This window comes from Echinops telfairi, unplaced genomic scaffold (genome assembly GCF_000313985.2).
Source record: "Echinops telfairi isolate 266 unplaced genomic scaffold, ASM31398v2 ScPeMD7_9;HRSCAF=40, whole genome shotgun sequence".
Taxonomy (NCBI): domain Eukaryota; kingdom Metazoa; phylum Chordata; class Mammalia; order Afrosoricida; family Tenrecidae; genus Echinops; species Echinops telfairi.
Genome location: NW_022103906.1, coordinates 49,594,888 through 49,619,265, shown reverse-complemented (window position 1 = coordinate 49,619,265; position 24,378 = coordinate 49,594,888). Strand labels below are relative to the sequence as shown.

The following is a 24,378-nucleotide window of genomic DNA, read 5'->3' as shown; positions in this document are numbered from 1 at the left end:
CTGATGAGGCAGACATGTCTAGATTTCAGCTTCATTTGTTATAGCTTTACATTATAGAAAATATACAAATCCTCTCCCCCCCTTTTTTAAGAGCCCAAAGAGATTTTCATAGAAGTAATTAAAACCATCTGTACTTTGACTCCCTCCTTTGCAATACTTTGGTTTTAAATCAGACACACGAGTCCTTAAAAATAGCAGGCAGCTTTCAGAACCACAAATACACATTTTAAAATCTAAATGCTATCCAATTATATTTAGGCTAAATCAAGATTAGCTTCAATTTGTAAGATAAAAAAAACCCAACTACTCTATAAATTATGGATATATTCTGATTTAGGATTATTAGGTGATTTTTAAGCAAATCAAGATATTTTTATATCAACATGAATCTTCACTATATGAAAAGTACCTTTTAGTGTCAATGTTTCTTTCATGTTTAAATGTGAATGAAAAGTAGATCTTTGAAACAGCAGGGAGCCATTGACATACTAACACGACTTGCCAAAGAAAACATTCCATTATTTCAGGTCCAGAGTGTGCAGCAATAAGCTCACGAGGGGTAAGGACTTTGGGATGGAGGCATCTGGCCTACAGGGGAAATGTCCTGGCAGTCCGTGGCTATGCATTCAACTGCTAACCCGGAGGTTGGTGCTTCTAACCCACCTACTTCCCTGTGAGAAAGATCTGGTGATCTGTTTCTGTAAAGATTGTCACCTGGGAAAGTCCACGGGACCATTCGACTTTACTCAACAGGCTCCCTGGTCAGACCCCACTAGATGGTAACTGGTTTGGTTTGGATTTTGTTCCCATAGGGATGTTAATATTTGGCCAATTCTCTTATTTATGGAACCTGCAGATTCAAGCAAAATTATGTTAACATGATAGATTCTCTGTAACTCGTGAACCTCCGGAAGACAATATTTTTGTAAAAATCCACTGCCGCGGTATCTATTTGACTAGCAGTGAGCCTGGATGTCAGGCTGGATGTGCCTCACAGTTTCCAAGGCTGTGGGTCTTCCTGGAAACAGACACCGTAACCTTTCTCAGAGACTCATGTGTGATTTGCAGCCATTTCATCTAGTGGCTACGTGCCTTAACCGCTGTGCCACCAGGTCTCTATCAGGCAGACTGCCATTCAGTTGACTCCACCTCCTAGTGCGGCTATAGAGCAGAGTAGAATTACACCCTGGGGTTCCTGTGACTGCACAACTTTACAGAGGGACATTGCCTTGTTTATTTCCAGGGGTCCGAACCACTGACCTTTCAGTTAGCAGCCCACTGCTTAACCTGATCCTGGGAATCTTGATGGAGCGAAAGCTTCCTTTTGCCCCCATGGAGTAGCTGGTGGCTTCAAAACCATGGACCTTGTGGCTCGCCATTCAACTAGTAACCCACGACGCCACCACGCTCCTTTAAGTCCTTAGAAAAGCTATGGGGAAGAAGGGGCCTTTGATGTGAAATCATTTCATCCTCTTACTATCCTGTTGCCAGATAACCACCGTAAAGACTTCTGACACATTGCAGAAACCAAAAAAATCAAACCCACTGTTAGCGAGTGGCTTGGGCACCTTGTAGGATAGAGGAGAAGGGCTCCACAGGGTTTCCCAGTGGGAAATCTTCATGGCAACAGGCAATCCCAGTGGAGGAGCTGGTGAGTTTGAACGGCCTTACAAGAAAGTGGAGTTAACTCTGAATACTCGTATCATAGAATTCAACCACTGGCCACGCGCTAGAAGAACATTTATCTGAAGCTCTACCTTTAAAACCTCCTCTATGTTCTAAGACAATGATGTCAAACCCCTTGTATAGGTGATAACGAAGAAAATTCACGTGCCTTGCTGGATAATTGGTAAGTGTATACAAATGTCAACGACGCAGGGAAGCATTCCTCACTAACTCTAGATTCTTCCTAACGGCGAATGCTACCCAGACATGCCTTTTCCCTGCCAAGGAAGTCAGCTTCTCTATTGGCCATTTTGTAAGCCTCATACACCTTCTCTGTTTTCCTTTCTTCCTTTCTTTCCCAGTAGCTTTTGACCCCCCAACCCATTTCTTGTCTTGTTTGGCACCCCTGCCCAGTCAATCCAAAGGCAGAATGAGCAGGGAGAGGTGTCCGTCCGGTCGTTAGGCAGTGGCCAGTGGCCAGCAGAGGTGACCTACATTCCTGCTCCGACTGTCAGGCCCGTCCACCTGCAGTGGGTCTGTGCAGGGCACTGCAAGGAGTGCAAAACACAAAACTTGTCTACAAGGAAAGACTTTTCTGGAGGCTTTGGGAATTGTCTCCCTTACTGAAAGAAAAAGACATGCTCTCTGAAGGAAAAGAAAGCAATAGCTTTAGAAAGAAAGCATAAGCTCCCTCCTGTGCATGGAGATGCTAAAGTCTGCAGGTAAACAAGGCAGCAGGGAGCTTTTCCACACGGTGCCAGGAGGGAGGCTAGCAGGAGGAGATTGCCACTTGTTATAGCACTTGACAGTAATTAAACCTGTTTTAAATAAAGAAGGTGTTATCATCATTTTTCTGCTGCATGCAATATTTACATTAATTACCCCCAAAGTGAAAACTGTTTTCTATAACCAAGTCATCTGAATTCTTAATAAATTCATACTTTTTAAAGACAAACTGGATTTCCTAGCAAAGGAGTGTAGCATCGGTTTGCCCGTTGCATGTGAAATGAAAATGCCTTGTTCCAGAGAGCTGGTTTGCCGTTTCCACATCAGATATTGTTCCTGCTTCTTTCTCCCCTGCAGACTCATTACAGAGCAAAACTTCGCTGTAGCACACTGGAGTAAAGAGATATCTTTTTATTTCTCTCGGCTTGTGGCCTGAAACATTATTTTCTGGAGCTAAAAATCTGACCAATGGCTGCTGGTTTACAAAAAGAGAAGGGGGCATGAGTAGTTTCTCTCCTGTGTTTTTATTGGCTCTCTTCCTACATACAAGGGAGCTTCAAAGAGTTCATGGAAAACTGAAACCGAATTTTTGTGGAAAATGTGTATGCAATTTTTGAAGTTTCCTTATATTGAATATAATTAGTGCTTCTAATTATGTGAACCTGTAAGATGACAATGGATGTGATTTCATAGGCTCATACTCTGCTTCCCTGTTGGCCATCCAACCACAAAACCCCTCCCCTCGGGTCCTTGTCGCCACCTGTTCCTTCTCCCCCGCATCTCTGCATTCACCAGCGGCTTGCCCTGAAGGACCTTTTCTCCCTGGCTTTCTTGGTGACTTCCATTCTATCTCTTACAGCTGCAGGAACTTCTATTTCTAGGACCTGGTACCGTGACACACATACATCTCTGCACACAATCATTTGGCTGTTTCCATTGTTAGAAAGCGAGCCCACATTAGAAGGGGAACCTGGCAGGGGTAGAGGTTTGTTCGTTTTGCTCTTTTATTCTTGGTCACCAAATAGATCTCGAGGTCTTCCATGGAATGTTTGAGGGCCTGGCATCTAGAATGCCCTAAAAATACATGCAGAATAAAGGAGGAAAGAGTAGATGAATCCCCAAACTACCCCCACAATGATTACATTCATTTTTGTTACAATTTGTCCTTGTGCTCCAAATGCCCTTTGGCTCTTCAATATTTTCATAACCTTCTTTCCATCATTTAGGACTCAGGCCAACTTGCTACTCCTCCTGGAAATCCCCTCGGCTTGCTGAAGTCTAACAACTCCCTCTTTCTCCAAATATCACATCACTGGATATACAGGGCTTTGCATTTTGTGGCTGCGTCACTGTGTTAGTCTGTGTAGACTAGAGAACAAATTCATAAACATGCATATGTATATAAGAAAGAACTTTATATAAAAGAACAGTTGAGTATTGAGAAAATATCCCAGCACAGCCCAAATCAAGCCCATAAGTCTGATATTAGCCCATATATCTGATACCAATCTATAAAGTCCTCTTCAGATTCATGAAACATATGCAATAATGCCTAATGAAGGAAGATCACAGGCCAGTGGGTGCAAAATCTTGTGGATCCAGTGGCAGTAGAAGCATCTCAGCACTGGCAGGGGTCTCTGCATGGCTCCTCCAGTTGCCAGAGCATAGGGTCTATCAGCATAGTGCCAGGTGTTTTATCAGTAGTGTCTCTAAGGGAGTGAGCAGAGAGAAAGCGTGTCTCCCATCTCCAAGGAGGAAAATACAGGAATTCCCAAAATCCTCAGGGGAAGACCATGCCCAGAGGCCTCATTGGCTATGACCCAAATGACAGACTAGACTCCACCCCTTCACTTCTAATCTTCTCAAGTCCCAAATTGACACCAGATTATGTAAATACCACAGTCACCTCCTCCACCCCAACCATCTGTAAAGCTTATTTTCCCTAGCAGACTTTTGATGACACAGAAAGATATGTCTAGCATGCTTAGCACAGTTGCCCCTGACCCAAGACAGTGCACAAATAAATTGATCTTCTCTATTTCACTGAGATTCTGAGTCATGCTGCATGAAGAAAATTTGTGTCTGTGGGAAAGACTGCTCTTCTGGTGAGAAAGAGATCAATTTGAGTTAGCAGATGGGAGTGGGGATGATGCCATGGTGAGAAAGAAGGAATGTGTTTGCCTAGGACTGTTCAGGAAATCAGAAATCATATCAGCTGTTTTAACAAAGAGTTTAACACAGGGAATTGGTTAAATAGTGTTTTGGGGTGGGAAAAATGAAAAGGAGATACAACGGTAACATAGAGGTAGAAATGCCAGCAACAGTCACTATCTTCAGGGTTAGAAGCAAAGTGAACCTAAAGGGAACCCCGGAGCTTAGAGAAGATGCTAGGTGAGGCAAGGTTCAGAAATCTCAACTGGTGCTGGTGACTCACAGGTCCCAATGAGGCCGGTTATAGGGTGAGAAAAAAGAATAGAAGTGAACTAACTGTGACTGGACCAAACCACTGCTTCTGCGCAATGTTCATAGGAAGAAGAGGCAAATAACAAGCAGTAGGTTCTCTTTTCATCCTACCTTTTAGTCTTCGTGCCATGGGAAGAACCCAACAGCCGGAAAAGAACCTTCTGTCTGCTGAATCCCAGCCCCAGTATCACAGAAAGTAGAATAGATGGGTGCACTTAGAGTTGAAAGACTGTAACTCAATAACTGGCAAAGGGAATTAAGGGATAATGAAATTCTTGTTATAGCAAACTGATAAGAATAACATTATTTAGCAAAAATATATGCAACACCCCCAAACCAACTTCCATTGAGTTGATTACAATTCACACCCACCCTTTAGGACAGAGTAGAAAACTCCCCTTTCAGGTTTCCAAGTCTTGTAAATCTTTTTAGGAGCAGATAACCTCATCTTTCTCCTGTGGAATGACTAGTGGGTTTGAACGACTGACCTTGCAAGTAGCAGATCAATGCATAATCCACGACATCATCAGTACTGCTTATATGTAACAATGTGCCCCTTATTTAAATGCATATCACTAGGAATATGACCTTGATGAACTGGTTTGGAAATATGACATTTTATAATAATTATTTGGAGATGAGTTTATTACTTTGTCCAGAGAATCATAATTAGTAGATTATCTAATTTTGGAATAATCTAGGAAAGAGAAGGTTCTAGTATTTAAGGGGAAAATGTTTCTTTTTTTTCTGGTTAAAAAACGTTATTAGCAGAACATTTCAGGATTATGAATACATACATAATTAATAAGAATGAAAAAAATATATAACTAAACTCGAAAATTATGTAAGCCATTCAATTCTTCCTTGTATTGGCTATTTGGCATTATGTATTCTTTTGTGATTGGTGGAAGAGGATTGTTGTTGTTCCTAGGTGCCATCAAGTCAGCTCAGACCCATAGCAACCCTATACACTACAGAGTGAAACACTGCATGGTCCTGTGCCATCCTCACAATTGTTTCAATGCCTGAGCCCCTTGATGCAGCCACTGTGAAGCCATCTGATTGTTGGCTTTCATCTTTTTTTGCTGCCTGTCCATTTGACCAAACATAATGTCCTCCAGGGACTGGGGGAAGAAGGAGAGGGAAGCAAATGAATTTATATGACTGTATTGCTCAGTCATTCCAGGTTGTCTTGCCTACTCTTGCCTCCCAACCCTCTTGCCTGAAACACACACACTTACACATCATTCTATAACTTTATCTGCCTTGGTCTGTGTTCCAACTGCTTTACGCCTATAGACGTCATCATCTATATACCTAGATTCCAATAATGGAATTTTTGGATCATATGAAGACCTAATGAGCTGTGGTAGGAAAACAAAAACATTATTCATGAAGAAGGCAAAAAGTCATTAAAAAGACAGGATGTCAGAAGAGACTCTGAAACTTGCTCTTAATAATAGAGTAGCTAAAGCAAATGGAATAAAGAATGAAGTCAAAGAACTGAACAGAAAAATTTAAAGGGCACCACAAGAAAACAAGTAAAATGTGCAAAGGCCTGGAGTTGGAAAAATAAAAAGAATAAAATAAACCTATCTTAAACTAAAAAGAACTAAAATTCAAGCCTCAAGTTGCAATGTTGAAAGATTCTATTGGCAAAATTTTGAATGATGTAGGAAGCATCAAAAGTAGATGGAAAGAATACACAGTCAATGTACCAAAAAGAACTAGCTGACATTCCACCATTTCAAGATGTGGCAGATGAGCAAGAACCAATGTTATTAAAGGAAGAAGTGCAAGCTGCACTGAAAGCATTAGCCAAGAACAAGACTCGAGGAATTTATGGAATTCTAATTGAAATGTTTCATCAAGATGTTGAAGCACTTATTCATCAATGCTAGGAAATTTGGAAGACAGCTACTTGGCCAACTGACTAGAAGTGATCCATATTTGTACCCATTTCAAAGACAGGTAACTCAACAAATGTTCAAATTATACAACAATATCATTGGTATCACATGCAAGTAAAATTTTGCTTTAGGTGGTCCAACAAGCGTTATGGCAGTACATTGACAGGGAGTTTCCAGAGGTCCAGGCTGGATTCAAAAAAGGATGTGGAACAAGGAATGTCATTGCTGACGTCAGATGGATCTTGGCTGAAAGAAAAGAATACTAGAAAGATGTTTACTTGTGTTTTATAGACTTTGTCAAGGCTTTTGACTATATGGATCATAAAATATTATAGATTACTTTGAGAAAATTGGGAATTCCAGAACACGTCATGCTAATGAGGAACTTGTACACGGATCAAGAGGCATTGTGCAAAATGAACAAGGGAATACTGGATTGTTTACATTCAGGAAAGATTTGTGTCAGGTTTGTATCTTTTCACCATACTTATTCAAACCATATATTGAGTGAAAAATCTGAGAAGCTGGATTATATGAAGAATAATGTGACATCAGAATTGGAAGAAAGCTTATTAATAACCTATGGTATGCAGATGACACAATCTTGCTTGCTGAAAGTGAGGAGGACTTGAGGCAGTGCTGATGAAGATCAAGTATTATAGCCTTCAGTGTGGATTGCAAATCAATATAAAGAAGACTCAAATCCTCATAACTAGACCAATAGGTAATGTCATGATAAATGGAGAAAAAGTTGAAGTTGTCAAGGATTTTGTTTCGCTTGTATTCATAAGCAACGTTCATGGAAGCAGCAGTTTAGAGATCATAAGACAAATTGCATTGGGTAAATCTACTGTACAAGACCTTTTTAGAGTATTGAAGAGCAAGGATGTACCTGACCCAAGCTATGTATGTTAGGCAGGGTTCTCTAGAGAAACAAAATCAGGACACTTATGATTATATATATAAAAGGATAGGTTTATACAGCAAGAAGGAATATAACAGCTAATTAGACCACAAAGCAGTACAGAGGGCTCAATTCAACTCACTTTCATGGAACAGTTAATACATTGAAGGTCTTTCAACTCACTTGGGCTGCCAGTCCAAGGTCAAGGAAGCAGAAAGTAGAGTCAGCCCTCAAGCAAGACAGGCAGGGTGGGGCAGCAAGTGTCAGTAGCTCTGGAGTTTAGCAAAGCAGGCCCAGATGGGATCTCAAACTCAAGTAGCTTGGTCAAGTGGGCATCAAAGGAGCCTGAAGTTTCAGCTAAATTATTTATGGGTTGGCTTGGCCGACAGGTAGTGCAGCATAGTTTATACAAAGAACTAGCTCAAGCAGCAGCATGTTGGTCCAATCACCAGGTAGGAAGAGAGATGTTATACTGCCTGCAGAAAGTATTTATCTCGCTTGCCCTCCAGTCAAGCTGTGACCTGACTAAATTCTGCCCACATGTTCCTATGGAGACCTATTTAGCACAATAAACCTGTCACACGACGGTATTCTCAATTGCCTCCTACGCACGTGGATGTTGGACATTGAATAAAGAAGACCAAAGAAGAATCAATGCATTTGAATTACGATGCTGGAGAAGCATATTAAAAGTACCATGGACTACTAAACAGACAGATGGATCTGTCTTAGAAGAAACAGGGCCAGAGTGTTCCTGGGAGGCAAGCCTGGCAAGAGTTTGTTTTACATATTTTGGACATGTTGTCAGGAGATACCAGTTCCTGGAAAAGGACATCATGTTTGATAAGTAGAGGGGTATTAAAACAGAAGGCCCATAAGGAGGTGGGTTGATACCATGGCTGTAAGAATGGGCTTAAACATGGGAAAAATTGTGGGGATGATGTAGGATCCGGCAGGTATTTCATTCTGTTAAGCATAAGGTCATTGTGGGCACATTTCATCTTCTAATTATCAATGGATTTTGTATAAGTTTCCTTTCTATAACATATTGTAAATAAAAATAATAAAGCTGCAAAAATTTTATCCTATAGAAATCATATAGTTCTAACTAAATACTGTGCACACGTGTTATAGACTTTTTTGCCACTCCCTCTGCTGGTGTCACCTGGTGAAGTCCTCCTACTCTACAGCCCTGTAGTGATGCCTTGAAGGTATCTAGAGGCCCATAGTGAATCATCTGAGATATCTTGCACAATAGTACCACAGCTCACATCCTCCTTCTTCCCAATCCCTTTCCCTCTTTTCCTTATAACCATTACTCTTGGCAGTTCTGCCTAATAGACTCCTTCATGTAAAACTTTACCTCAATAATTTCCCCTGGGAAACCTTGCATAAAAATATAGATTGATGAGGAATTGAACAGGAATTATGTAATAGGATTAAATAAAAATGTTAAAGTTACAGAACCTGCAGTATAAACATGGGGCTGTGAAGACAGCATTTAATTTCATGGGGCAAAAGGCACTAGGTCAGCATGGAAAATATCTTTTCAAGGAATGTGTTCCCAAAGGAGATTACACAGAGATGCTCCAGATATGGTTTTGAGAGGAAATGGCAAAACCACGAGATAATTTTGTCAGCAAATGGTTTAAATAACTGTTCTTGATGTTCTGGAAATGGCATGTGGAAAGCATATAGGAATGAAATGACATTGTTTGTTCCACATACACAGTGAGTAACTGATCATTCTACAGTTTTATAACATTTCAGAGTGAAAGCATTCACATAAATAGTGAAACAAAAATGTATATGCAATCATTTGTTTATTCTTTGAACGTTTTACATTTTAAAATTGTTGTCATGTATATGATTTCTTTCACTTGTTTGTCCTAATTTTATATGGATATTTTGAGCAGAAGGCACTAATAAAATTAAATCTTGCATCTACAAATTAAAGCATGTTAAATCTGGTAGTAACCTTAAAAAATAACAAACTAAAATAATTCTATTAAAATATAATCACAATAAAATTATAATACATTCTCTTTTTTTATCTGTAACATTATTTTTTAAAATAGTTTCCAAAAATTCTCCTCAAAGTATTAATAGATGTGCAGGTAAAATGATATATTGTGTTGGTTACCAAAACTGTTAAGTGGTCTGTGGTAGTCATATAATTGTCAATTTAAGGATTAAGTGTGTAGGGGTGGAGTCTAGCCTGTCAATCAGGTCATAGTCAATGAGGCTTCTATGTGGGCATAGCCTTCCCCTAAGGATTCTGGGAATTCCTGTATTTCCTCCTTGGAGGTGGGAGACTCTCTGCTCACATCATGGAAGACATAGCAGCTGACCAGACACATGGATCCACCCTGATGCAGCTCTGGGTGTTGGAGAAGCCATGCAGAGACCCCTGCCAGCACTGAGGTGTTTCCAATGACACTGGATCCAAAGACTTTCTACCCACTGGCCTGTGATCTTCCACATTCAGCATCACTGCATGTGTTTTGTGAGTCTCAAGAAGACTTTATAGATTGGTATCAGACATATGGGCTAATAGCGGACTTATGGACTTGATCTGGAGTGGGCTGGGATGTTTTCTCAATGTTCAATTGCTCTTGTATATAAATCTCTTTCTTATACACATATGTGTGTCCATGGATTTGTTTCTCTAGTCTACCCAGACAAACACAAGAATGTTAAATCTGGTAGTAACCTTAAAAAATAACAAATTAAAATAATTCTATTAAAATATAATCATAATAAAATTATCATACATTCTCTTTTTATATCTGTAACATTATTTTTAAAAATAGTTTCCAAAAATTCTCCTCAAAGTATTAACAGATGTGAAGGTAAAATGATATATTGTGTTGATTACCAAAAGTGATAAATTTAATGCATTACTAAAAAAAATTAAAATTAAGCTTGTACATTGGTTACCATGCATCAAAGCTGATCTGATGGCAACTATTAAGAACAAATTTACATGAATGAAGGGTCAGAAATAAAGATTTCCAAGGAATACCATGTAATATTAACTCAGTTTCATGAGTGAAATCACATTTTATACGAAAAACAGAATAAATGACTGTACTTAAAAGGAACCACAACTTTTGCTCTGACTCATCTTTGCATATTCATCTTTATATAGTCATAAATTCCTCTTATGTGTTCTTTTTGAAACACACTTTGGGTAGGAGATAGTCAGGTAACTGACCTTTCATAATCTCCACTTGTTTCTGGGTTGCTCTTGGCATGATGTCTCACTCTTCCAACACTTTGGGTTTGGATGTCTCTGCAGCTGGATGTACCATTCTCAGATCTAGCCCATAACAGCAGTCTCTTAGCCAGTCCAGGCCAGTATCAGTGGGTAAATATTATACTAGAGTGCTTCACTTCCTAAAAAGAACCCAAATATGCCAACCTCCTTTTTTCACTTCTAAAAGTATGCCTTTTATTTATACAACACATCATATAGCTTTCTCAAGAGTCTTCATTTATCAACAAACTTTCTACTCACTCATTCGATAAGTTCACAGCATCAAACTCCAAATGTTCAACATGGAGGCAAGACGTGCCTGGAGCACTGAAGAGGAAAAGAAGAAGGTCAAGGAAGGCCAACAGAGATACTTTAGAAGCAGTTAAAGAGGATGGATGGTTTGGAGAAATTAGATTTCTGAGCATCATCAGATATCTCTGAAGATTAGAAAAGTGTTACAGAATCATTTTTAAAAGACATGAGATTATAACTAAGGAATCAGAGGAACGTTCACTTTTAGCTTTTAAGCAACTTATCAATATTCCTGTACTGGCAGATGTGCGACACGCAGAAGAAATGTGGGAATCAGAAACAGGGCAGAGGCAGGGTTAGGAGCAGGTGGAACAAGTTGGATCTGAAGATAAATCCTAAAAAGATGTACAGTGGCAGATAATGAGGTTCATCCAAGAGCAAACATTTTTTTTGTGAGACTAAGGGATTGGAACCATTGCTTGACTAAAGACACCCATTGTCTACAGTGCTAATTAAAAAACATGTCTGCCCAGAGGGCAACCACCCACAGGTGGCAAGCCTACGTGTAATATCAAAGGGCTGTAGGTCCAGAAGTGTATCAAGACTCACTGACAAGCAGAGAGACATCAGCTTTCATTTTTCTCATCAGCACTTTAGTAGTCTCCCAAAGTTAACCACTGTCACATCTCTTAATAAGTGTGTACTTCCAGGTACCATATGATCAAACACAGGTGGACCATGATCAAAACCCCAATTATTCCCGAGCCTCAACTGACTGTGATCTGAAACACAGCCGGAAGGATGGAAGCTACCCTGTTTCCTCGAAAATAAGACAGTGTCTCATATTAATTTTTGCTCCAAAGATGTGCTAGGTCTTATTTTCAGGGGATGTCTTACTTTGGGGAAGCAGTATTATTTGAGGGGAGTTGGGAGGAAGAAGGAACCGAAGGTCAAAATCAGCTTAATCATACATATAACTGAACAACAGAGATCAAATTGGCTAATTTCATTAGCTTCTCAGACACCCATTTGTCAAAACGTCGTAACCATCAGTTGGATTAAGTGAAACAAGGTCCTGCTACTCAGGTGCTTAGTCTAGGAAGCACTGGTTTTGATGGTATCGCTCTCCACTTTTAGCTCCATCTTCTCGGGTCTGTCTGCTGAAGACCACTCTGCTCGCCTAAGTGTGTCCCACACGTCAGAGTGATACCTTCTAAGAGCCAGAGTCTGCCCATCCCATCCAGTTGTCCACTACATCCTCCTCATTGTGTTCTTCTTCTAACCTTCTCATCTTCATTGTTGTCCTCATGCCTGCACATTTTTTCCTTGTTTAACAATTTTATTGGCATATAATTCATAGATCATGTAATTCAATTGTTCAATCATATTAAAAAGAATTGTATAATCATCTTCACAATCAATTTGCTTCTTTCGTGTACTCCTTTTTATCAGCTCCTTGTCCCTGCAATCGCCCCTGTCATATCCTTCAAGGAAGCACCAATGCAGTAAATATCTCTGTAGCTTTACCCATCCTGGATTTCACTGACAGAAAAACAGTCACAAGCAAACAAAATATCCACCCCTGCACACTGCTCACAGAGAAGTCACTGGAGGCTTACTCCAGGTGTGGATCCTGCAAATTGATTTTTCCTCCCACTATCATCCACAGCCTTCTGCAAACTGAGTATTCACAATTTAAGTTCCAGTACGATTCTCTCATTTAGATTTGGTTTTTATTATTTATAATGTTTAGATCACACTGGCTGGTGTGCTTCTTCCATGTGGGTTTGGCTGATGGCTCACTTAGATGGCTACTTGTTTGAACACAAGCCTTCAAGACCCCAAACAGTTTTTAAAAAAATATCTGGGCACCATCTAGGTTTGCCACAATTTGTTATCACACCTTGTTTGCTGTAACACCCATCAATTCAGCAATCTTTTCTTGAATTCCAGCATCAAGCAGGGCCAAGTTATAACAATGAATTGTTCTTAGTTTAGGTCTAGATTAAGCGTGAGCCCCAGAGCCATCCATATCCTGCTTTTGTCTTGGTCTTCTGAATCTGTTTTTTGGTCTTTATTCTGAATCTTCCTTCTTGCCTCTTGGCTCCTGCCTGTATACTTCCACAGCCTCTTTCTATGGAGGAACGAACTGCTGGGCTCCAGAGCACTTCCCTGCCCCTGGGTGTTTTGTGCTTCTCTTCCCTTGGGAAGTTGTGGGCACAGGTTACAGGACCCAACCAGAAGACGCTGGGTGTGGAAGACGCATTCTGGGCGTCCTTGGAGAGGCTGGCACTGTCCATCCGGGAGCACTTCCCTGAGGATCCTGGTGATGGTGAAGTAGGGCAAACAGGTTCCCTGGCCAATCTGCCATGGTGGCAGATGTGGCCTCCTCTTCTAGCCACTGTGGTGCCCAGATTTCCCATGAAGATGTGATCTGACTCCCTGAGCCAACTCCTTTAAAATGTAAAAACCTCAGTATTGTTTTCTGACCTGTATATAACATCTTATCACAGTAGCAATGGTGTACAATCACTGTAAGAATGGAAAGCAGAGTTGAATTTCAGAACTAGACACAGAAAAAAGCATAATTGTGTTTAAGGCATAAATCATAGGTATGGTTTAGATATTGATAGCATGCCTTTTATTTTCTAATATATAAAACCACTTAGAGGTGATGGAGTGCTTTTCTTCATGAGGGCATTTTATGAACATTAACTAATTTATCATTATTTGCAAATCAATTAATTTTTACTACCTTGAGGTAGAAATTATAATTAAGCCAGTCTGGCAGATGGTGAAAAACAAACAAACCGGAGAGAGAATCAAAAATCAAATTGATAATTTGATAGCCCTGAATTAAGAGGACATTTATTATTAAATTTAAATGTGCAACATAATATTACATTTACAGTGAATTGCTTAGTAAGGCATTATTTCAAATAATTTAACTCTGTGGTTTTCTCACTCTCTTCTTCTCATTTATTTAAACAATCATCCTTTAACAAATGTTGTTTCATCTCTCACTCTCTCTTGCTGCCATCACATTAATGCCAACTTACAGTGATCTTATCATACAGGATGCTACTGCCCCTTGAGTTCCCATAACAAACTGTTTATGGGAGCAGAAAACCCTTACTTTCTCCCACAGAACAATTATTGGTTTTGAATTGCTGACCTCGAGGATCATAGCCCAATGCATAACCACTATTGCTACTTGGGCTCCTGAAGGAGGGACAATAGGATATATAAAAAGTAAATGATTAAATCTGACCGGAGAGTTGAGAGCAGGAATGTTGTATCCTGTGGATCTTAAAGGATGACTGATATTTACTATGTAGCTATGGTGTCAAAAGGGAACACAGATAGAAGTAAGAGCATGCTTGCAAATATAGATGTATGAAAGAGCACACAGCCAAAGGGAACACAAGCCATTCTCAATGGCTGCAATAATTGTGTATGAGGAAGGAGTAGGAATCGAAAAGGTCAGAAAGCCCACCGGAAGAGGGCACTTTAGCATGTGTTTCCTGGTTAACCTGAAGGCCAGTAGGGTTTTTTTTTATATTAAAATTATTATTCCAGGCTCCATTCTTAGAAATTCAGCTTCAGCAATCTGAAGAAGGATCTGGGAATTTATATGACAACGAAGAACTCCAGATTCTTCAGATGCAGGTGATCCTAATATATGCTTTGAGACACGGATACAGGTAATGCCGAGCTATTGAACAGACTTAAATAGGAGTTCCCTGTAGTAAAACATATATTTTAGAATCCTAACTTCAGTGACAATGTAGAAAATGAGTGAGAATCTGCAAGAGGAGTGGCAAGGATTAGGAGAGACTTTTTACCTAAAACAGCTGAGAGAGTTTAGAGTGGAGTGGCTAATTTGAGAGACATTTAGGGTGTGGGTATTGTAGAAAAAGACCCAGGATAAGCCAAAAAGTTCTTAAGAAGAAAAAAAGTAGGAAGCCTTTCACTTCCTGATGCCGAAACCTATCACACAGCCACAGTAGTTAAAGCTACCCGGTACTGGTACAAGGATAGACCCACAGACCAGTAGAACAGACTAGAGAACCCCAAATAAATACATCCACCTAAAGACAACTGATCTTCCACAAAGGGCCAAAATAAATATTAACGAGGAAAGAGAAAACCTCTTCAGAAACTGGTGCTGGCAAAACTAGATCTCCATCTGCAGAGAAACAAAACAGGGTTCAGGACTAACCCTATATGCAAAAATAAACGCAATGTGGATTAAAACTTAAGTGTAAATCCCAGAGGTATCCAGACCACCAATGAGAAAACAGCGACAAGGTTAGGCGCCCTAATGCAGGGAATAAACATACTATCAATCATAACCAAATAAGCACACATAGTAGAAGACCAAATAGATGACTGCGATGTACTAAAGATAAGATGTCTCTGTGCGTAGAAAGACTTCATCCAGAGAGGAGCACGAGAACTAACAGAGTAGGAAAAATCATTGGCCATGGCACAATGGACAAAGATCGAATCTCTGAAATGTGCAGACAACTCCAACATCTCAGCCAGTAAAAGACAAGCAATCCCATTAACACATGGGCAAAGCCGACTTGCTCTTTGCCCTCATGAAGGGGTCACTCATTCTCCCTCAGAGGGCTGGTCGTTTCAAACTGCTGACCCTGCGACCAGTAGGCCAACTCATAACCCCTATGCCACCAGGGCTCATTGTGGTGGGTTTGCTCAGTACAAATAATCTGAAATGTAACCCCCACCGAATTCCCAGTGAAGCAATTGTTGACAGCAACAATAGCAACAATTAATGAAATAACATGCAAAACTACTGTGCTTCATTAATTTAAAGGCACATTTATTTTCCTTAACTTCATTATTTCAGAAAATATTAGCTATTTTTTTCTTCTAAAAGAATGCCATAGTCAAAATCAGTCTTTTTTTTCCCACCAAGAAGACCTGTTCAGATGCAAATAAATTAGGAGCACTATTAAAGTGAAGCAATTTAGTTAAAAATATTACTCCTCAATTTTTTTACTTCATGGTTCTGGAAAGGAAGAATGTCCACGCTCATACTTACTGTTTGCTAATTATGTGTTCAGAAAAATAAATTTACTGTTTATGGCTCAGCAGAATTAGTGGCTGTAATGGAGGACTGTATTACAGTAGTATAATAATAAGAAAGATTCAGTTATCTTAACTGGATTAGAGAAGGGGAAACCATAATCAGGGAGAGCAGTTATTTGGTCATTAGGAGTTCCGTGAAGTAGTAACTATTATCATTGTTATGAGCAATGAGAAGAACTACTGAAATGCTAGAAATATTTTAAAATAATTGCCAGAAACTTGTGATAAGTGTATGATGATGTTAAAGATGAAAGAGAATACTAATGTTTTAAGCAAATTCTGGAAAGAAAAGACAATTGTTAAGGAGATTGCTCTAAAGAATGAAGGAGCCCGGTTTGGGGAAACAGTGACTTTCCATTGATAATGGCTATTCAAGGGAATTAGGGTTCTTAATGGACACTTTAAACTACTGAACTGGAACTTGGTTGAAAGGCTTTTTGCAGTTTGAGCTGACCTCAGTCCTTAGTTATGACAGTTCTTTAGGATGAGAAACTGGAATTATCATCAGTTACTGTATAGTGGCCAGTTAATTCATGGGTTTATCAAAACTGTTTAGAGCACTGAAACATTCACAAGCTCTTAATCTCTTTACATTTTCTGAAACAAGAATGGTATAAAATATTAATTAAGGGTATGTCTGTAATTTTCTTGGAGGAAGTAATTTCCCTTTTTTTGTATAGATTTCTGTAACTCAGTTCTTGTTTTTCTTTTGGATTTGATCAGTAGCAATAAGATCTCTGAGCTTACATGAGTTCTTCAAGGTAAAAGTTAGGCCTAAACTCATGCAAATGAGTTCCTGATAAATGAAAGAAAGGTTGAACACTTATCTAGGTAAAAGCCTTTCCAAGTGGGCCTACATAAGGTCAATATTGTTTTAGCCACTTCTAGTGCCTTTGGGCAGGGGGCGGGGCGGGGGGTGGGGGGTGGGAGACAATTTTGCCCTAATATCAAGTAAAATAGTCTATCCTATACAGGTTGAGAATGATGAAATAATGCTACTAGGATATATGTACTTGGAATTTGCTAGTGATAAAATCTTCTCCGGTGAATTCCAATTTTCTTTTCCAGACTATTTTGAGAGAAATATAAACCTATTTCATGGCCTCCATGTTTCAAAAGTAGTTTGTTCACATTTATTTCACTCCAAATTAGGGCTTTTTGAGGTGGAGGAGCTGTGGTGCTAGACCTTCAGCTCTTTCAGATGGTTCCAGGGACATCATTGCCAGTACTGTGACCAGTTGATTAGAAGAAGCTACTGCCAATTTAAAAAGTGTCATTTCCAATCTGAAGAATTTCTATGTCTCAATCATGAAGGAGCTTTCTAAAACCCTTTATCATGAATCAAGCATTACATAGTTATTCTCTAATGATATCAACGTGAAGTTTATCTATGGGACAAAAGCGGGACACCATTGATAAAACTCATATCCTGGTGAAATAGCCACATGGCAGGCGAAAACCATATACCCTAGCTTGTTGGTGCATTCTTTCCAAAAATCGGGACTTTTTTTAAAACGCCCGTGGCACGCGGGGGAAAAATTGTTCAAAACCGAGACTGTCCCGCCAAAAGCGGGACATGTGGTCACCAACCAGAGCATGCTCCTCCTCATGCATTAGAGAAACGTTGTTGAGGTTAGCTTCAAAATGAAATTGTCCCATTCATGTTACTGTTTGTGCATCTGAGTACAAACCCCTACTGATAATAAGCCAACAACATCCACAACTAGCCAGCTAATTGTGACTCATAGTAACGCTATAGGTCGGAGGAGAAATGAATTGCCCCGTAGGTTTTTCAAGATTGTAAATCTTTACAGAAACTAATGGACACAAGTTTTCCCAGAGTGTCTGGTGGGTTCAAACAGCTTTTTTTTGGTTAGCAGCTTAGTGCCTTAACCTCTGTGCTACCAGCTAACTTACTGGTAAGAATCCCTTGTTTTGCCTCTCATATTACAGTGTAAACCACTTTCACATAATTATCTTATCTGTACATTTGGTATTATTTAGCTGCATAAGTTCTGCACTGGGGAATATATGTTCCAGATATTTTCCACATACCTTACTGCAATATTTCTCACAGACTGATTACCAATGTTCACCCTCTTAACCACTAGACCATTCATCTTAATACATTTGAAATGTTATCACTGCATGTCAAATAGATAAAAATATAGTGAAGGCCACTTACTGTACAATGGCATGCTGCTAATTATGTCCTGTGGTCTCTGACCCAATTTCCTCCTCATGAGTTCAGCGTGGCGGTCCTCAGCACAAAGACGCGTTGTTGTGGAGACGTTCAGTTTCTTGCTGTAGCTCTCCGATCCAGTTCTCCGTAATCAACGACATGATGGGGTGGGTCAGAGCAAACGAGATGCAGAGGGCTCTGCCTCTGAGGCTGCTGCCTTTGCTCTTGCCCTGGCTCTCAGAAAGATGTCTCTCAGAAGCGGGAAGAGAGCGCTCCCGAGGCCGTCCCGGGACAGCCAACAGCGGACAGAGCTTGTAGGAGAAGAGTGGTGGAGGCATCCCAGGCAAGAGTCCTCTCTGGAGCAGTGGAGGCAGGAGAAGCCGTAGCAGTGGGACCAGAACCCAGGAGAAGGTGTGGCCTAGAGGGGGGTGAGCTGCCTGCCTCTTGGGGGCAGAGGCAAGGAACTGCCTAGTGGAGATGGTGGGGATCAAAGACGTGGGGCGATGGGCTGAGCAGAGGCCCTGCTGGGAACCAAAGACTTTATCTTTCATGTTTTCTGATCGTGCCTTGTGGTAACTTGTTAGCTCCCTCAACAAGCCCCCATAGCATGATTATTGTAAGTTCCGTGGGGCACCTGAAGTGGATGTTAGAACCCAGCAGAAAAGCAGCGTCTTAGGGAGGATTGGTTCGTTTCAGGATGAAGATGAGACTGAAGGCGGCCGGACCTCCACCTTACAGGTGTGGAGTCGGATCTGCCTGCCCCCAAAAGTAGCCAAAGCCGAGGTCAGAGGGCTCTCATGTCTTCTTAACAGTGAACTCTGTGCAAGCATGTAGTGGATGCTCAAACTTAATGGGATCATACTGTAGAAAGGAGCTACATATATTTTAAAGACATTCTTTTACTGGAAATTACCTGCATATACAGTAGAACCCTGGTACTCGATAGAATCGGATTTCGACGTGAAATGTTGAGACATTTTTGCATCAGCGCTCCAACAACACAAGGGAATCCGACCCAACACGTGATTTTGATAAACAAAAGGAGGTCATGTTTCGGTCACAGCGTTAGTTAGCGTTATTAGTATGCATTGTTTAAACCGTTTGCAGCTGTGTTTCAAGCGTTTTGCTTTAATTTTCTTAGTTTTTGTGGCTTTTTGTACTGTTTTTAGTTAAAAAACATGGGTCCTAAGAAAGTTTTTGGAAAACAGCCATCATGATTAGGAACTGGTTAACCGTGTTATCGATATTGTTGATAATTTAGTAAACCTTTTTAGAAAACAGTTAAGGAAATGCCAACAGCAGACCACAGCAGATGGATTTTTTTAAAAAGAGAAAGCCAGCCTAGTGAAAAAGGCAAAGAAGGGAAAAAAAACTCCTGAAAAGCAGCCAACAGTTGATTCTATGGAAGGGGATTCCCCTTCCAAACAGTGACTCTCTCCCCACACCTCCTTTCCACATCCTGTCCACAGATCCAGATCCTCATCCATCTCAAGGTATGGGCCATACTGTAGTTGTTAAAAACTTTTCAGTGTTGTGTTCTTATTTAAATTATAATAACTCTGAATTTACTTACTTTGAAATTACTGTGTCATGTTTTGTATAAAAAGGCAAGGTTAGGGTACAATCTGGCTGGTTTTTACCAATGGATTAATCTGTTTTCAGTTATTTCTTATGGGAAACATTGATTCGGAACTTGACTGCATCGCGTCTTGATGCTCCTTCTAGAACAGATTAGCGTCTGAGGTCTGGGGTTCTACTGTCTATGGATTAGATCCAAAAGATGTTGCAGTTGAAATTTTTGCAATTTTTCTGTATCCAGAGTGTTACAAAGCAAAATTCTACATATGATGGAAACTGGAAAATCCGCTTACCCTTATAGTTGTTGAGACACCACTCTGGTTATGTACACGTTTTCAAACTAGGAGAGAATGGAACTGGTCTACGGGATTTAGGAACCCTGAGCAGTTCTCTGAGGTCTGAAATTCTCTGACATTATGTGCAAAATTTCGTTTCCATATAGAAATATTTTTTCTTGGATGAGTGAGTAATCATTCTTCAAATTCTCCTAATCCCAAGAGGTAGAGAATTTCTGAGCAAGACACGGAATTTCTTCCATAAAATATAGCAAATTATCCTTTCCCTACTGACACTGTTGGGTCAGCGTTTCAGTGATAACTGCGAGGTGGGCAGTTCACACCCCTGAGCAAGCCAACGGAAAAGACGGGCAGTTATCTGTAAGGATTTACAGCTTGTGAAACAAGATATAATGTGCTATGATCCGAATAGATTTATGGCAGTGGGTTTGCTTGTTCCCTCCCCCATGCCCCACACCCCCTCCACCTTTGGTTTGGTCTTACAGTGTATGCATACAAATTTAATTAATTTAAAAAATGGAATTTTATGTAAAACATTTTCAAACCATGGCAACTCACACTCTCAACTTCCTTTTAAGTTTTTATATGCTGTTTGTATAGTTATTAGTGGCTGAAGCATTCATAGTAACAGTTTCAAAACTCTTTTATTTGTTTCTATACCAAGTAGATGGTAATTTGATCCCATGCCGTTGAATTGATTAGCCAATTCCAACATTCCAGTTTGTAAAATCCTCGAGCCTCTCTTCTGATTATTTTTATAATCATTTAGAAGCGTCCACTGCAAAGATTTTATGTATGTAAATTACTTTTTATGGATATGAGGTAGTTGCTGTTGCTGGGAGAGTGCTGTCGTGTGGGTTGTGGCTCACAGCAACCCTGCGTGCAACAGAATGCGATCTTACGTACAGCAGAATGAGGTCTTACGTACAGCAGAATGAGAAGGGGCCATCTTCACAGTCATTGCTGGGTTGACCCCATGGCTGCAGCCACCGTGTCAGTCCATCTTGTTGAAGGTCTTGCTCTTTGTCGTTACCCCTCTACTGTAACAAGCATGGGGTCTTTCTTCATGGATTGAGCCTTGATAACATACCTAAGACAACATTTTTGTCAACCTGGCTTCTCCGAAGACACTGTTACTTAAGCTCCTGGGATTCCACGGTACAGTCAATATTCCTAGCCAACACTAAAATTCCACTGCATCAAAACTTCCTCCTTATTCATTGTCTAGTATTTCATGTGTACACAGCAATTGAAGATATCATCACATGGGTAGGGGTACCTTAGTTTTTAAAGCAAAACATATCTTTTAAACACTTTAATGAGGTCTTTAAAAACAATTTTATTAACATAGACTTTACATATCATAGTCCAGCTTGACTAGAGAAACAAATTCAGAGACATTCATATGTGTAAGGAAGAACTTTATATCAAAGAGCAATTATATATTGAGGAAACCCAGCCTACTCCAGACAAGTCCATAAGTCTGTTATTTACCCATATGTATGACACTAGTTCATAAATTTTTCTTCAGATGTACGTTGCCACTCGCAGTGATGCCTAATGTAGGAAGATCACAGGCTGGTGCGTGAAAGTCTTGGATCCAATTGTGGTGGAAGCATCACAGGGCTGTGTTCTCAGGTCTCTGCAGCGTGGCTTGTCAACAGGAAGACCAAGGCAGAGAGAGAGTGCATCCTGCCTCCAGGGAGGAAGAGAGGAAGTTCCCAGAATTCTCATGAGAAGACCATGCCCACAAGCAGGCTTTATCTGGCTGTACTTCACTCTTAATATCCTCAAGTTGACACGATATTATGTAACTACCACATCATACAGTTCCCTAATTGAATCATATTAAAAAGAGTTGTGTAGTCATCGCCACCATCAATTTTCTGACAGCTTCTTTCTTGTACACATTACTCTCAGCTCCCCATTTCCTTTCAACCTTCCCTTCCATACCTCTAAGAAACTATTGATCCAGTTATTGTCGCTATAGGTTTACCTATCCTGAATTTCATAGACAGAAAAACATTAAAAACAAAAAGAAACCAACAACAATAACAAAACAAATAAAACGAGAAACATCTCAATCAAACAAAGCAGAGAGCATTAAAAACTAGGACAAGTTTAAAATAAGTCAAAGGGGAGATCAAATGATAAGGTGTTGCATTTTAACCTGTGTACATCTGCAGTCATCCATTTAAAGAGGTCTTTTGGAACGGGTTTGCCCAATGTAATATGGTGTTTATATTCAAATTGGTGCTTCCATGAGCATTGCTTGAGGGCAAAGTAAAACAAAAGCCAGCTGACTCTCACCTGTTCGCTGTTTAACAGGATGTTGCCGATTAGTCCAGTTGTGAGCATTTTTGTTTTATGTTAAAGTGTAATCCATTTGTGATAAGCGCTGTATGAACCCCCTGTAAAATGATTAAAAAAACACCTAATAAATAAACAAAGTGTAATCCATACTGAAGGTTGTAGTCTTCAAAAAAAATCTTCATCAGTAAGTACTTCAAGTTTTCCTCACTTTCAGCAAGCAAGGTTGCGTCATTTGCATATGACGTTGTTAGTGGGTCCTCCTGCAGTCCTGCTACGGCCACCTTCATGAAGTCCCGTTTCTCAGGTTATTGGCTTGGCACACAGATTGAAGAAGCGGGGTGGAACGAGGCAAGCTTGACCCACACCTGTTCTAAATTTAAAAGACTCAGTCTCCTTCTGTTCTGCTGGAATGACCACTCCTTTGTTTAGGTGCAGATGCTAAATGAGCTTAATTGTTTGGAATTTCCATGCTTGGCAGTGCTATCTATTGTTTGTTATGATACGTTCAGTCATAATTAACAAAAGACAGGAAAACATATCTCCGGTTATCCTCTGCTTTCTGTCAAGATCCGTCTGACATCAGCAGTGCTCTGTCTTATTCCAAGGCCTCTTCTGAATCAGCTTGCACTCTGCAGTTCCCTGCAACTCCTTTTGAAGATTCTACAGTTAAATTTACTTGTGTGTGATATTAAGTTAATTAATTATGTATTGTTCAGTAATTTACATATTTTGTTGGTATTGTATAAAGATTAAAAATATCTCCATATTGAGATATGGATTCTGAGCAATTAGGTAAAGATGCACATTAGCTAGGTAAGCTGCTTCTACATAGAAACTTTATGGCATAAACTAACTGCATTTTTGAAAATATCTGTTTTATATGAATCACAAAATCTTTGTATCACTTATAAAAGTTTGAATTTATAAAGTTAAATTCAGAAAAGTTACAGTATACTATAGTCTTAAAGACTTATATGTATATAAATAATGTCTGATTATGAAATAAGACAAAGGACAAATATTAGGTGTAATTTCATTTGCTTTTAAAACCAGCTCACACAGTGGTTCCAAAATGGAGTTGAAAAAGGATTTAAGCAACGGTAACCTCTTTCCAATAAATAAGTAGTCTCCGCCTAGGTTTTCTTTTGAAGAAAAGTATACATTTGTTTATGCAAGTGCAGATTAGTTTGTTTAGAAGAAAATTGTCCCCAAAAGTATGTGAACAAGTGCCATAGCATATCAGAAGTTTATGGATGACTTCTTCTCAATCCCAAACCAAAAACTGCTACCAAGTTGATGTTGACTTACAGTGACCTAATAGGTCAGAGTAGTGCTGCGTCTGTGTTTCTGAGGTGTAACTCTTCATGGGAGTAGAATGCCCCATCTTTTACCCTGGGAATGACTGGTGGTTTCAAATCGCTCACTCTGCAGTTAACAGCCTAAGTTGTGATCACTATGTCACCAGAGCTCCTATGACTTCTTCAGATGTCATAAATTAAAGATGGTGAATTTAACAGTTACAATTAAACTTGAAAAGCTAGACAATTAATTTGGAAAACTGACTAGGAATCAAGGCCTTTGAGGTATGGTGTTTGAGAAAAATGTTGACTATACTATGGATTGCCAGAGAGATGAATAAATCTGTCTTAGAGGAAGTGCAGTCAGAATGCTGGTTGGAAGGGAGGATGGTGAGACCTCATCTCATGCAATTTATC

At 39.8% G+C, this 24,378-nt stretch overlaps 1 pseudogene; it reads right to left on the bottom strand.

Moving 5' to 3' along the window:
* LOC101656103 overlaps positions 1–24,378 on the bottom strand; it is an 84,802-nt pseudogene that overhangs the window by 59,640 nt on the left and 784 nt on the right.